We start from the raw sequence: 17,010 nt of genomic DNA, 5'->3' as shown, positions 1-17,010 counted from the left end.
AATGGAGCTGCAGAGTAGGTCAGTCTGAAGGGGCCAAATCGGAGATCTGGCCAGGAAGCTGGATGTTTTCAAAGAATGGGAGGCAGAGCTTCACTGTTCCCACTTCATTCATACGCTAGCCCCACTGTTATCCTGGTTAACTATTACACCTCCTTCACACTCGCGCCACCGCCTTTGTGGTCCTGCCTTCACTCGAGAGCCTGGGTTAGGAACCCTTTCTCTGAATTTCCTCCATCTAACAAGTAGCACATGGTACTACAGTATACCTTCTTGTATACTATTTTGACCGCCCCCCCCACTGGACAAGGATCAGGGATATTTTTCAGATTTGAAACAACAGTATATGATCCTGGCCGGTAGATTCAGTGGCTGGAGTGTCAACCTGGTGGGCGGGCATCCCTGGTTTGATCCCCAGTCAGGGCACATGTGAGAAGACATCTGCTTCTCTTCCCCTCCCTCCCTCTCCCCTTCTCTCCCTCTACCCCTCTTACAGCTAGTGGCTCTGTTGGCCTGAGCAACAGCCCTGGGTGCTGAGGATAACTTGGTTGATTCCAGCATCGGCCCCAGATGGGTTGCCAGTGAATCCAGGTTGGGGCATGTAAGGGTGTCTTGTCTCTCTATTTTTCCTCCTCTCACTTAAAAAAGAAAAGAAAAGAGAAGAAAAGAAACACCTGCATATAATATACTATAAAGTGCATTTTAAATGCACAATATTTTTTAAAAGCAAATGCATGAGTGTCAGGTGTTCTGTCTGGGTGTAAAATTGCCCACAGTTCCCATCAGCTGGTGGCCATGTTGGCGAAGTTTTTCTCAACATTCTTGTAATAACTTCTCTCAGATTTCAAGTTTTATGATTAAAGTTTTACATTTTATGGCTTAATATTTTATTATGTATTTTGAAATATAACAATATAACATTACTCTAACACTTTTAAAAATAGATATGCTTTTAAATGCAAAATATTTATATATATATGCCTACACTTATGATAAATATATAACTATGGTTACAAACAGAATGAATTAGTTTATAAAGAACACCAGCTCCTTCAACAAACATTTACTTAGACTTGAGCAAGCCTTTCCATTTTAATATTGAATTGCAGTGACAAAATCTGATCCCTTTAATGCGTGAAATGTGGTACAACTTGAATGAGATAATGAATTTGGAAAAGTTTGAAAACCACAAAGACTGCATAACATGATAGTAAAATAGTGCTGTCTGATTATATTTTCTGTATCCTTAAAGATTCAGACTGATACTAGAAAGCATCCCTCTCCCTGGATAGTATAGATTTAGAGCATCGTCCGGAATGCAGAGGTTGCTGGTTCAATCCCTGATTAGGGAATAAACAGGAACAGATCGATGTTTCTGTCTCTCTTCCTTCCACTCTTCCTTCCACTCTCTCTCTAACAGTTCTGGATAAACCTTCTTGATTGACATAGTGCACTTTTCTTGAAGAAACCAACAAATATGTCGTGAACATGTGTGTGCTCTCCTCGGAGATGTTTAGGGGATTCTATAGGAAGTCGGCATATTTGAAATTATAAACTTTTATTTTAAAAATTTCTTTCAACCCTACCCACTCATTTCCTCACACAAACACTCCTACATTCCCTTATTTACTTCTCAGAAATCATTATCCAGTCAACTTCCCAACTCAGAAACCTCTGCTTTGTCTCCCCTTCCTCTCCACATGCGACACTCACAGGCTTTTTCCAGAATGTCTGTCACATTCTGTCACCTCTCAGTATGCACGGCTGCTGCTCTAGGGCTAGCCCTTCCGTCTCTTCCTAGACTCCTGCATGGCCCCTGCTCATTCCTCTGAGCAGCTCACCTTCCTCTTCTTTCATCCAAACTCATCACCCATGCTGCACACCTCTCAGCCGTGTATAAACCAACCGTCCAGTTCACCCGTTTCTGTGGTGAGACCATCTTCCCTAGCTGAACCAAAAATACCCCAAGGACCATTGGTTCCCTTTATATTTACTAAGCCCCATCTTCCTTTAAGTCATCTTACCACCACAGCAGTAGCAATTTGCCGTATGCTAAACACGGTGCTGAGAACCAGAGTATCTTGTGTACTCTTGACCACAGTGGTAATGCGGTAATGAGGACAAGGAAATTGAGGTTAGGAGAAGTTCAGTAAAAGCTAGGGAGCAGAACCCGAACTCGGAGCCACTGAGATCTCAGAGCCAGAGCTCTTACCCACTGCTTCTTTGCCATTCTCCCCTAAGAGCATGCAATCTTACCCCGTTCTGTTCATCCATGTCATTCACTCTGCCCCAAATACTCTTTTATCTCCTCTACTTGCCAGTTTTCAACTCATCCCTGTAAGACACAGCCCAGATTCCACTGTCCTCATGACGAAGGGGTTGTGGAAGTTTCCAAAGGCTGCTCTGCTAGGAAATAACAAAATTGGGATTAAAATTGAGATAGCATAACTACTGCTTTTCTTGAATCAAAATGGTTGCTTTGATGAACATCACTAGTACAAATTTGGAAATTTATCCAAGACAACTCGTTCACCACCATAGAATTCCCCTTTGCAGTCTAATCTCAGGCCTCCTGAAGGATGACTATTAAAAGACTTCTTCAACCCATCTCCCAAATTTTCCATCATGCAAGCACAGTGATCTTTGGAAAGAGGGTTGTTTACAAACTTTCATTTATATCCTTGGGAAACATATTCCATGTAAAGTAAATAATATACAGTTTCATAGGTCTCTTTTTTCATTAGTCTTGAAGGCTGCAGCTGTTAAGTCAATACAGGTTGGTTTCCTACAAGCAGACTCTAAGCCTTTAGTAGCTTTTGCTAAATGACGTAGACTAGAATTGAAATACATGCACAGTGGGAAGTCTAGTTATCTTTTCTTCAGCAGAAACCTAGCACTACTACTGCTTAAAAGACACTGATGAAGTTCAGCTGGGTTTTCAGATCTCTCTGGCTTTCTAGGCAGGCCATTTTTTAAAGATTGCATTGTTCATTCTTTATGAAGAAAATTCTTCAGTACAAAATGAAAAGGCTGCTCCTCAAACCTAGTTGATTAGACCACCACAAATGGTGGTATTAATTTTATGATGTGAAATCAAATAGAAAACCAAGGAGTAAAAATCATATATAACAATAGTTAAAAATAATGGTTCTTAATTGAGGGTGAGCAGCCTAATAACTTGGGAATATGATTTAAAATGCATGTTCCATTTCCAATACAACCTTCTCCAAACTCCGCCCAATTCTGACTTCTTAGTACACCTGGGATGTGGCCAGGTATTGAAATTTTTTATCTCGAAAAGCTTTTTAAGTAGTTCTGATGTCCTATACTGGGTTATAAATTGAAATGGCAGTCTAACCATGTTAATAGCTTTACACAGCCATCAGAGGCTTAGGGCACTTGACCTAGCTGTTTAGCTTCTCCTGTAAAGTGTTCTTCCACTTCTAAAAGTGGACAAGATCTTGGCCAATCTTTTTCAGTGGTTTCTCAAACTAATAAAAGCAGACCTGACTATAAAATAGATGAAAAAGAAGGCCACTGAGGCCCTGGCCAGTTGGCTCAGCGGTAGAGCGTCGGCCTGGTGTGCAGGGGACCCGGGTTCGATTCCGGCCAGGGCACATAGGAGAAGCGCCCATTTGCTTCTCCACCCCCACCCCCTCCTTCCTCTCTGTCTCTCTCTTCCTCTCCCACAGCCAAGGCCCCAGGCGCTAGAGTGGCTCTGGTCGCAGCAGAGCGACACCCCGGAGGGGCAGAGCATCACCCCCTGGTGGGCAGAGCATCGCCCCTGGTGGGCGTGCCGGGTGGATCCCGGTGGGGCGCATGCGGGAGTCTGTCTGACTGTCTCTCCCCGTTTCCAGCTTAAAAAAAAAAAAAAAAAAAAAAAAAAAAAGAAGGCCACTGGATGAAGTAAAGAGCTGCTTCACTGCTTCCCACACCCTGTTGGCCTTTAGTGACCTCCTTGATTCACTTAGGGCTCCACAGTTTTAATCACTAGTAGTCTAACCATCCCATTTCACAGGTGAAGAAACGGAGGCCCAGTGAAGTAAAGTGGCACTTGGAAACCAGTCTTCAAACAGGACAGTGCTCACTGTCAGTGTGATACACTTGCCATTACTGTGGATTTACTTCTGCCAAGAGAGGACATTAAAGGGTACAATGGGCTGCCATTGCCTCATCAACATTTTGACCAACAACACGCTATTCCTAAACTCAGTTTTGATGATTGCTAAAATAAATGGAAAAATACATGTAAAATCAAATTAGTTTTATTATCTCATTAAAGGAACCATTTGATTTTGTCGGTTGGGAAGAATCTAATAAAGTCAGATGTATTAATTAAGCAGAGTAATATAATGAAGCTTCACAATTGTAAAATTAGATCTGGATAGAGCCCTGTAGAGGAGATAAATTATCTCATCATATGAAGTCTCATGGGGGTTTCTCTTGTATTTATTCAACTGAAAACTGTAAAAATTAGTTGAGTCCCCTTTTCTTCAGTCAAAACAAGATGAAGAGGCATTACAAAAGGAAATTATGATGGTAAAGAAAACCAAATCATTTAATACAATGTTATCTTTTCACTTTAATAAATACTGGGCTTACTTTAAAGACTACTAAAACGAAACTGATTCAATTTAAGTAGTTATTTAAACGTGCATATTTTATTTTCAAATACACTTATTTACTAGTAAAATCACAGAATCTGTTGAGTTACATGCATTTATTTAGGCTGAATAATTTTAAACCATATAATAATGTAGACATAGTTTATTTGGAAAAGGAAAAAAAATGATAATGTAAATTTCGACTGCCAACCCACCTCCAAAAGGCTAATAATGCCTTATTTTCTACTGCTGGCAGAACACAGAATATTGCATTTCAAAATTCAATTTTCTTTACCTCATCATAGCACTGAAGCATATTTGAAAAGCACAAATGTAACTTAATGGGATCCACCTATTACCTCACTAGCGGCATTTCCTAAAGAGCAAAACTTGAATAAAAATGTAAAACAAATATTGAATATTTTTGAATAGCAGGTGACATTGGACAGAAGATAGCTTTCCTATCAGCAGCATTAAATATAATTTTTAAAAGGAGCCTTTTAGATGGAAGAGACCTTTTTGAGGCATTACAGTACTAAATCCTGCATTTATTGGGAGATGCAATATAATAAGATAAATAGATATCACAAACTAAAGGGAGAATGGATTTGGGGCTATGTAATTCACAGGAGGCTAGAATAAGCTTTATCATGTAGGATTTAAGATTGCCTTTAAACTCACTGAAGACTTCTATGCAACCTGAGGGGAGAATCTGGCCTTAAATCATCAAACAAATTCAAAACAGTAAAAAAAATTTGTTAAGACAAACCATCTGTTCAGCGCCTCTGAAGGAGAGACTGAGGAAACCTCCAGGAACTGTCCTGGGGTTTAGGAGCAGTGTGGCCACTCTGCAACTGATGATCCTCTGTGTCTGCACTCCAGCTCATTATTGATCTCAACCTAGCTAGACTTGAAGGTCATACTTGGGAATTAGAAAGTAAAAACACCTAAGGTCAATATTCTTTCTGGGTTCCAGTGCTAAATAACATGAAAAAAAAAAAACCAAAAAACCAGAGATACACTGATGTAGCCATGGGCTAGACCCTGACTGCACAGTAGGATTGCCTTTGGAACTTTGAGAAAAACCCCAACGCCTGGTCCCTACCTCAAGTCAATTTCAAAGTTCTGGGGGGATGATGCAAAACATTAGAATTGTTAAAAACTCACTGGTGATTTAATGTACAACCAGCCTTGAGAGCTTCTGTTTTATAATAAGAATAAAAGAGCAATACTTCCTGTAGAAACAGGAAGAGCCATTTCCTCAATAAAACATATACTGATATTTGGCAAATTTGACTTCTGTAAATAGAAGGACGGGAAGGTCTTGTCCATTATGGTTGAATGCATCTGTTTCTTTTGTGGATAAACTAATTTCTTAGAGTATAAGTTATCTTTCAAAAATATTCTAAAAGAGACATTTCCAAGAATACATCAGCTTTTTGGCTGGCAGGAAGAAGTCACAATCTGGTTACAGAGAAATCCAGTATATAATATAAAAAGAAAACCTTGTCATAGACTTAATTCGGTGATTCTGGTATGCCTATGAATATTTTTATTGGTTAATGCAAGTGTTCGGTTATTTTTTTCCATAGCCCAAAGCATTGGATACAAGGAATGTGAGATTTTGTCTATGTTTACCATTCTGGTTCTTCTATTTGCAAGTTAGAGAACAAATTCTTATGTATACACCTTAGCAGTTTTATTCAGTAGAAAGCTAAGAAAAGAAATGTCAATGAAGCAAGCACTGACCTAGGTGAATTTTAGTGACTCGGTGCCATTTTATTATTTTAGTGTCAGTTTAAGTAATTGGCATGCCTGTAGGAAACAACTACCCTAAGAATAAGAAGAGGCACTATCAGGAGTATCTGCTATAGATAGTGTGAACTAATCAGCTTCCTTCTGCTACCTTGACTGAGGTCAACTAAATACTTCAAGCATGAAGAGGGCAGCGTACATATCTCATGCATCAACATGAGAAACTCTAGGTGATTGTATAGTAAACTAGAGTTGCATGGTGGTGTTTTTAATTATTATTTTGCTTTTTATTATTTAGGAACCAGTGATACAAGAAACAAAATCCACCCACCTGCAGGAAAAGGCTATGACCAGATGAGTTATCATGAGAAAACCCCCCTAAGAAGAGGTTCTAGAAAATAGCGTCATTCTGAGAGGGATACCAGGTATATTAAGTACAGATCAAGGCAGAAGCTCAGACATATACATTGGAACACTGTGGAAGGAACAGGATAAAATATCAGCCAAATAGGGCCCCAGGACTAAGCCATAATGCATCGATCTATAGCCCCCAAGCCACAATAGAAGGTAAGACAAAGGCTGTTCAAATGCTGCTGCTCTGGCTAGGATTTATATGAGGACTGGAGCAAGGCTGACATGCAGGTGGGGCTAGTTTATTCAAGTCTGGGGGCAGCTAGAGATACAGAAAAAGTGAGACCAGAACTGATCAAGTTGCTTCCAGTGGACATGATCCTGATCTTGCTATTTCCAGAAACTGCCAACAGTGGTCCACCACACTTCTTCAATGAAAATGAGCTCATTCTCACCTGCCAAAATAACTTCTTTTCTTTTCTACTTACCTTATTGCCACTGAAGATGGAACACCAGACATATTGGAAGTTAAAGGTTCTCTTTTAAACTGTCAGACTTTGACCTTGGCTTCAAACAGAGGCCATTAGTTGGAATACACATAGCATCAACTTTGGAGCTTTTTTTCAAACTAAACACACCACTAACTTCTCTTTATCTCCATATTTTTCTGAAAATTCTGAATACATTCATTCCTTTCATTTCTCAGTTTCTTCTACCCACATCCTGGACAAAATGCTGATATCTTCTCTATTTAAGTTCCTTCTTCCATGTCACTCAGACACTTGCAATTATGGGTTTATTGTGTTCTTTGCTAGCATGTGAACAATGACCTGATTTCTATGAGGGAGGATACCATGTCTGAAGCAGAGAAAGCTTTTAGTAGGTATCTAAATGAGTGAATGAGTGATTTCACTATCCATTTTTAATTCCACACATTCATTGAGCTTCCTCCTGCTTTAACAACCACAATATACAGAACATTCCAAGCACTTTTATTTATTTTTAGTTAACTCTTAACCATCTTTCTATTTTAAATGAGTCTAGATATTGGAAAATGAAACAGGTCTATATTTACACTAAAATAGACTGTAGAAATTGATTTGAGATTTCTATCACCTTGAATTGTTTGAAGGGAGAGGAGTGTGGCTACTACATGAAGGATTATGGTTTGTTGGTTTTCCAAAGATGGCAATTATGCTCTTAGTCCTGTTATCCACTGTTATCAGCATGACTAAGAAGTTTTATTGTATTACAGAAAGTTCGTCTCCTCAGAAGACAGCAATGTTCTGCAGATGTGTAAGTGAACTGGATAACAGGACATTTATGTGGCAGTTTTAATTATAGTTCCAAGGTTACTTATATCGTGATTCTTTTTTAACTTTGTGAGCTCCCTGGAGCTTGTTTTTCTGTTCCTTTATTATAGCTCGCTTATTATTCAGAAACTTTTACATAACAGTTTTTCTACTTTGATAAGACTTAGAATTACCTTATAATATTGTATTTTAGGCCTAATAAATCGTTTGGTGAACACTTGGGTGAATCATGGGAATAACTGATGAAAGAATAATGAGTGCTCTAACACCTACTACTGGTTGTTATAATAATAGTTTTCATTAGGTAGGTGTAATTTTGTTCAAGCTCAATCTGGATTAACCTGATCTAATAGATTTTTATGGCAAATGTGAGATTTCAAAGTTTCCTGGTTTTAGAGAACCAATAATGTATGAGCATTGTCCGCCCAATTACCATTACATTTTTTGGTTCTTTGTCTATGAGAACTTAATCCCCATTACTGCCTTCAATCCCAGTTTTGGTGATTAATTTTCATTCTACTATAAATGAACTGTAACTTCTATAAGGAGAGCAGGTTTTCTATTTTGTATCAACTTTTGATCTCTGGGACCCAAAGCAGAGCCCAATACAATGAAAGCATGCAATACATACCTGTTCCATCATTCAGTGATGCTCCCTTAACTACCATCCCACTTTGAATAAGGTGAGGGTGAATTTGATTAGCAAGTACACACATTTTAAAAGTGATTAAATATTTAATCTGTTCGATAGCCTCATTAGACTTGACTTTTTGATCTCTTTAGAACTCCATAGTCTTGACCAGTTCTAAGCATGGAATATTCTTCTGTGGCATTTGAACTGCCCAGGGAGGCCACTGTTGTTACTTTTCTGTCACCTTCTTATTCCTTTCTTCTTCCCCTGGGTCCTACAAGTAAACTAAATGAGAAATATCTCTTCCAATCCTGCAAATTGTTCCTTCAAATTATATACTTCTCTAAACTTTTAACCATTATCTAACTTGGGAAGTTTTTGCACAAGAACAAACGGGTTGAGAATATGGCAGAATCTGGAAAAAAAAGGCCAAGCCAAAAAAGGAAAAGGAAAAATCCCCAAAGATGGTGCTACTTTAGGGATATATATATATATATATATATATATATATATATATATATATATATATATATCAGAGTAGTAAGTTGCATAAATATATACACACACACACACACACACTTCTTTGCAGCCTATTGAGTTGCTTCTTTCATCTTTATTGTTTAGAATGTAAGGTGTTTGGGTACCAGAGTGTAATCCCTTATGTCTCAAACTGCTCCAGGTACTTTTGATGCTCAACTAATGGAAAAAATAATACATTTTCAATTGTCATGATTTTAGTATTATTCATGGGAGAAAATGTCAGAGTTAACAGAATCATTTGGATTTTAATTTTTTTAACTTATTAGAAGTGCATTTATTTTGAGAGAGAGAAAGATAGAGAGAGAAGCATCAACTCATTGCTTCACTTTAGTTGTGCATTGGTTGCTTCTCATATGTGCCTTGACTGGGGATCAGACCACTGACCTTGGGCTCAAGCCAAGCCAGTGACCCCTTGCTCAAGTTGGCAAACTTGGGCTCAAGCCGTGACCCTGGGCTTGCATGAATGATCCTGAGCTCATAGCCAGCAACCCCATGCTCAAGCCAGCGAGCCTAGCTGGTGAACGTGGGTTTCAAACTGGCGATCCAATGTCCCAAGGTACTCTACTACTCCACCACCAGTCAGTCTTGATTTTTTATACTTATTTTATAAAAGCTATATTGTTTAAAATTTTAATTATTTTTAAAATCAGGTAAGATATTAAAATTACTTGGTTAATAAATATTTTAAGTAACTACTCTGTCTTAGAGAACTTTAGTTTTTTGGAAAACAATATAAAATAGCAGAAAAGAGCATTACAACTTAAAGATAATAGAAACAGTATTTTAATGCACTTATTTGACTCAATATATTTTTTATTTTAATACAACAAAAAATTAGTCATGCCAATGCAATTGAAAAGCCATATGATATTCATGGATATATCATAATACATTCTCCTTTAGAAAGAGCACTTCTGAAAAATACATACACTCTGCGCTGAAAATTAAGCATTGATAAATATTTCTGTTGGTAGTTTTTGTGTTTCGTTTGTATTGTAATGACATCTATGATCGGGTGGAAACTCACCAAAGCACCAATGTTCACTAAAGCAGATCTGGGCCACACCAAGATGTCCGAGGGCAGGGAGAATGTGGATGCCAAGAGCAGGGATTCTGGTGTTGGAGGATGGCACTGTAGGCAGCATGGGATTTTTTTCACATTTTGTTTCTCCCCTAACAGACACATGTAAAACAAAGACATGGTAGAAAACAGAATAACCAAAGGTCAATATACAAAACCCTTACTTCTTTTCTTAAAAATAAATGTGACTGTACAAGACTTTTTCACAAGTTAAATGATTATGAGAACCAGGTAATTTTCTACAATCCTCCTCGATTATTCTGTCTCACCCAGTAAAGATGCCTTGCTTTCATTGGGACTCAAATCTCCTGTTCACATTTTGGAGGTCATCTCAACAAAATCTTTCAACATAATGTGGTATTTTCTTTTTCAACTGCAGGCTTCCATATGTCACTTAGTACTCATTATGTATGCAGGAGTTTAAGGCAATAAATGGCTCAACTTTGAGAGTTTTTATTCATTTGTCTGACTGCTCTAATTTCTAAATTTGATATGGAGTGAATAATATCTTTATCATTCTATTTGAATTAATAATTTAATTTATACAATTTACTACTCTGCATTTGTCATCTAACTAAATTTCCTCCACCATTAGGGGATCTAGCCTGTTGAATTAGAGGCAGAGATGGCTCACAGTCCAAAGACATCACAACTTCATTCTAGTTAGAATTTTTATCTAAAATAAACCATACTGCCAATTCAATTTTATCTGTGAAAGTAATCCAAAATAAATACCAAATAAAATTTCTGCATTACTGTATACTTCTTAATGATAAATTCTTCATCTACTTTTGAATTTTAAAGATTTTCCATGAGGGTATATCCAACAAAAATTTGGGGTTAGGAAAAAATTTAAAACTAACCATTTCTATTGACTTAAATAATCATAGTTTTAGGTCAAACACACTGTTTCTTTTCTGTATATATGCTGAAGAGATTTGGAATTTTCTCTGCATCTCATTGGCCATCACCAAAGTCAGATTATTTCAAGATTGTTACTGCATTTAGTTCAGAAGCAAAACCTCCATAACCAAAATGTTTACTACACAGGATGTGCTCTGCTGTTTTCTGAAGTAGTACAGATCAGTGTTTTCCAACCTTTTTACTCTTGGGGACCAGTGGCAATAGGAGAATTATTTTGGAGACGACAAAGGCAGAAATCACCCTGAGCATAAGCAAATTCAACTAAGATTGTTGGGTCTATAATCTTCATACAACAGCAAGGTGGCTAACTCTTTCATGGACTAGCATGAAATCTCTGGCTGACAGGTTTGCAGACTGGCGGTTGAAAAACATTGGTTTGGATCACTGTGGCAACAGAATTTTTTAATATATTACTGCAGATTTACACATGATATTTTGATAGTACAGTTTGACTCAGCAACGGAGCCATTTTTTTAATGCCTGAAGCAGAGGCCACAGAGCCATCCTCAGCACCTTAGGCCAACTTGCTTGAACCAATCAAGCCATGGCTATGGGAGGAGAAAAGAGAGAGAGAGCAGGAGAAAAGGTGGAAAAGCAAATAAATGGTTACCTCTCTTGTGTGACCTGATTGGGAATTGAACGAGGACATCCAACCGGCCAGGACCAAACAGTCTTTTCTAAATCTTATTTTTGGAATGATTTGCAATGAGCTTTTTGGTTGGAGCACTTTGATGCAAGGACCTTTTTGTACCTTATATATTTTTTAAAAATCAGAGCATTATTTTTAGCATTTCATTACCAGGTACTACGCAAAATAGATATTTTTCCCTCCAACCCTGAGATACACTCCATCAAATACTTCCTACTACCCTGACAGTGGAAATTGAGAATTTAGTCGTTTAGGGGTGGAGTCATGTCCTAGAGGGCAGAACTGCAGACCACGGCGATTACTCTCAGGCAGTGGAACCTAATGTAGTTTCCCAGTTGGATTTGACATTGTTTAAAACCAGTGATTCATTTTGTCCTTCCACTGTCTTCTCTTTTTTTTTTTTTTTACAAATCTTTTTTTTTAATTTTTATTTTATTTATTCATTTTAGAGAGGAGAGAGAGAGAGACAGAGAAAGAGAGAGAGAGAGGAGAGACGGGGAAGGAGCTGGAAGCATCAACTCCCATATGTACCCTGACCAGGCAAGCCCAGGGTTTCGAACCGGCGACCTCAGCATTTCCAGGTCGACGCTTTATCCACTGCGCCACCACAGGCTAGGCCCACTGTCTTCTCTTTAGAATGCAGTGTCTATAACTGTTATCCTATGTTGACCCACTATTATGTTTTGGGAGCAGATAACTTTATAAATCCACAGATAGGGAAGAATTTTGCCCCAGAGTGGCTCATACCCAGAATCTCATTCACACCTGATTTAGATAATGCGATTTGGGACTTTTTCAGCTGATTATATTTAGAGTTTTAACTTTGATCTAATGCTATAATGGGTTGAGACTCTGGAGTATATTAGGATGGGATGAACTTGTTTTTCATGTGGGATGGATATGAATTTTCATAATGGAAGATATGTCCATATCCTAGTCCCTGAAACTTTTTTTTTTTTTTTGTATTTTTCTGAAGCTGGAAACGGGGAGAGACAGTCAGACAGACTCCCGCATGCGCCCGACCGGGATCCACCTGGCACGCCCACCAGGGGCGACGCTCTGCCCATCAGGGGGCGATGCTCTGCCCCTCCGGAGCATCGCTCTGCCGTGACCAGAGCCACTCTAGCGCCTGAGGCAGAGGCCAAGGAGCCATCCCCAGTGCCCGGGCCATCTTTGCTCAAATGGAGCCTAGGCTGCGGGAGGGGAAGAGAGAGACAGAGAGGAAGGAGGGGGTGGTGGAGAGGCAAATGGGTGCTTCTCCTATGTGCCCTGGCCGGGAATCGAACCTGGGTCCCCCGCATGCCAGGCCGACGCTCTACCGCTGAGCCAACCGGCCAGGGCAAAACTTTTAAAGGTTACTTTACAAGGCAAAAAGCACTTTTGGAAGTAGTCAAGTTAAGGATTTTGAGAATGGGAGATTATCCTAGATTATATCAGTGAGCCTGATATAATCACAAGGCTTCATATAAAAGGGATACAGGAGAAGCCAGCATTAGAGGAGAAAGTGATGTGATCACTGTGGCAGAGAATGGAATAAAGTGCTTTGAAGATGGAGGAAGAAGCTACAAACCAAGGAATATAAGTGGTGACAGAAGCTGGGAAGGCAAGAAAACCAATTATCCCCTAAAACTTCCAGGTAGAATTCAGCCCTGCTCACAGCTCAGTGAAACTGGTTTTAGACTTCTGATCTCCACAATTCAAAGATAATAAGTTCTTGTTGTTTTATGCCATTAACTTTTAGTAATTTTTACAATAGTAATAAGACACTAATGCAGAGAGTCCATATGAAACTGCCATCTAGTGATTGATTCTAGTGGAAAACTAATGATTCCTTAGATATTAAATGTATACTTCTTGAAAAAATCCAGGCAAATACAGAAAACAAAACCATGTACTGGGGGTAAAAGTTGGAGATGAAGTCACAGTTAGGCATGTCTGCTGCACACACCCTGAGTAATAAAAAGGTGGAATTTTACAGTTTGACAAGGCCAGTATCCCAAAAACTGGCATCAAAAACCATTTTCATCTTGATTTTCTAGGATATTTTCTCCACTGGTCACCTTCATTTCCCCAAAGCATTTCAAGGGAAGATGAGATGGGCGGGCTGCTGTAGGGTGGGCAGGGACCAGAAGAGGACCTGGGGACAGTGGACGTGTAACTGCCCTTACCAGGGTTCCGAGCTCCTGGCCTGCCGTGTGCACTGTGGTAATGTCATTTCCCAGCAGCCAAGCACCATTTTTTTCTTTTAATAAAAGCATCACTTTTGAAATTTGAATGAACTTCAAGGTCTTCACTTCAAAGTTTCCCTTATAAAACAAAAGATACACAGTGGTCCCTCGTCTATCGCAGGGGTCAGGTTCCAGAACCCCCCACGACAGACGAAAACCCACGAAGTAGTGACCTTACATCTATTTTATTATTTATTTATATTTTAAGGCTTTATAAACCCTCCCCACACTCTTACAAACCTTTCCCACAGTTATTAACCTTTCCCACACTGTTATTAACCTTTCCAAAACTCTTATAAATGCTTCCTATGTGTTTTCCATATGTGCAAGTCTTTTTCTACTCATCTACTATATACTACATATTTTATTTCGATTTAATATTCTTATAATATGTTTTAATTAAATTTTTTTATATTGTTTTCAATTTTTAGGCTAAAATGCTTATTTCACCACAAAAATTGAAATAATAAATATATAAAAATACCTATATATCAGAAAATCCCGTAATATAGCGAAAAATAACAATAAAAATTATATATATATTTTATGATTTTAAAATCTGCGATACTGTGAGACTGTGAAAAGTGAACCGCAATATGGCAAGGGATGACTGTACTAATTAATGATTTTTATAAAGGCTTGGCTTTTACTAGTTAAAAGAAAAATAAGCCCTGGCCTGTTTGCTCAGCGGTAGAGCGTCGGCCTGGCATGCAGGAGTCCTGGGTTTGATTCCCAGCCAGGGCACACAGGAGAAGCGCCCATCTGCTTCTCCACCCCTCCCCCTCTCCTTCCTCTCTGTCTCTCTCTTCCCCTCCCACAGCAAGGCTCCATTGGAGCAAAGATGGCCCGGGCACTGGGGATGGGTCTGTGGCCTCTGCCTCAGGCGCTAGAATGGCTCTGGATGCAACAGAGCGACATCCCAGAGTGGCAAAGCATCGCCCCCTGGTGGGCATGCCGGGTGGATCCCGGTCGGGCGCATGCGGGAGTCTGACTGCCTCCCTGTTTCCAGCTTCGGAAAAATGAAAAAAAAAAAAAAAGAAAAATAATACCTCTGAGAAATTTATAACATTGTTATGAATTTAAAAGTTTCTTCATCTTATGATTACTCATGTCAAAAGCCTAGATATTATTTATATATATTATCCTGCAATACATTTCCATTTTTGCCATATTCTACCTGTTAGAATGCTTATTATTTAGAATGAGCCTTTGGAAGAACAAAGAACTTACTTTATTAAATAGACTAAAATCTATATCACAAGGAACTCTCATAAAAATAAGTGTTCTAGGCCCTGACCGGTTGGCTCAGCATTCGAGCATCGGCCTGGCGTGTGTAAGTCCTGGGTTTGATTCTCAGTCAGGGCACACAGGAGAAGTGCCCATCTATTCTCCACCCTTCCCCTTCTCCTTCCTCTCTCTCTCTTCCCCTTCCACAGCCAAGGCTCCATTGGAGCAAAGTTGGCCTGGGCACTGAGGACAGCTCCATGGCCTCTGCCTCAGGTGCTAGAATGGCTCTGGCCACAACACAGCAAGGACTCAGATGGGCAGAGCATTGCCCCCTACTGGGCATGCTGGGTGGATTCCAGCCGGGTGCATATGGGAGTCTGTCTGACTGCCTCCCTGCTTCTATTGTAATTTCGGAAAAATAAAAAATAATAATACTAAGTTGTTCCAGGTAGAAACACTTTTCTGGAGTTATATACCCATGTATTTATATTTCTATTATCTATATCTCTCTTCTACATATGTATTTGCTTGATATTCTTTGAAACATTGTGACAGGAGCCCTGGTGGGGTAGCTCAATTGGTTATCACCCTGATACACCAAGGTTGCAGGTTTGACCCCCAATTGGGGCACATGAGAGTCAACAAATGAATGCATAAATGGTTGGAACAACAAATTGATGTTTCTCTCTCTCTCTCTCTCTCTCTCTCTCTCTCTCTCTCTCCCTTTCTCTGTCTATGAAACCAATAAAATAAATTTTAAAAATTTAAATATAAACATTGTGGCAAGAAACACAATATATTATATAAATCATACTTATTTGTGATTTTTCAATAAGATATGGAATATAAATAAACTTCTCCATGGTACAATATTAGCAAAAATTTCTATGGCCAAAGCACAAGAACACAAGCCTGCTGAAATTGTAAAACCTGAGTGTACATGGGTCCAGGACGTGCCCAAGGAGAGTCATAGGTATGGCTTTGACCTCCTTTACGGCTGTGTATAAGGGCGATGCCACACATGATTTAGTTATGTGCGAAGACAAAAGAAGAAATACAGGTAGTCTTGTTACTACAAAGTGAAAAGAATCCCTTCAGAAATTCCTCATGAAAATGGCACGCTCTGATGCAATGAAGAAGTCCTCAACAGCATCCTACGGTCATCACTACAATTATTTTTACAGGACGTTTTCAAGTAAAGAACATTTATATTGGCTAATGCTGTAAAGCCAAAGTAAATAAAATAAAACAAATTTGAATAAAACAATCTTAATTTGAATAAAACAATCTTAATCAGAACCTTCCAAGTCTTCAAATCCAAGACTTCCCAAAAGGGGTTGAAACTGCAGCTTTTTAAAAGTGATGTGATATATATTTAGAATAAGACTTGTATTTTTTTACAATCCTGGTTAAAATCTGATTGGTGTGCTATTAATCTTTATTTCTTTATTTGAAAATATCCAAGAACCATTCCGAAAACAAGGGATGAAACAGTCTATATATGATTTTACTATATTTGCACAGCACTGTACTGCTCGTAAAGAGTTTCCACATGTATCTCATTTAATCCCTACATGGAAACCAAGGTTCAAAGAGGTCAGTCCTTGCAGAAAGAACAGTAACGGACATCACAGGCCTGGAACACGGCCTCAGGACAGGAGCCCAGGGCTGCGGGCTGCGGGAGCACTGCTGCCATGTCCCTGTGATGTT

General features: G+C 39.0%; 1 protein-coding gene across 3 annotated transcripts in view; it reads left to right on the top strand.

Annotated features, from left to right (window-relative positions):
- The window catches only part of B3GALT1 (beta-1,3-galactosyltransferase 1), a 602,130-nt gene that overhangs the window by 121,034 nt on the left and 464,086 nt on the right, over positions 1 to 17,010 (top strand). The gene's annotated exons all lie outside the window — the stretch shown is intronic.

This window comes from Saccopteryx bilineata, chromosome 5 (genome assembly GCF_036850765.1).
Source record: "Saccopteryx bilineata isolate mSacBil1 chromosome 5, mSacBil1_pri_phased_curated, whole genome shotgun sequence".
In the NCBI taxonomy this organism is placed as follows: domain Eukaryota; kingdom Metazoa; phylum Chordata; class Mammalia; order Chiroptera; family Emballonuridae; genus Saccopteryx; species Saccopteryx bilineata.
Note: the sequence above shows the minus strand (reverse complement) of the source record. Positions and strands in the feature narration are given on the sequence as shown.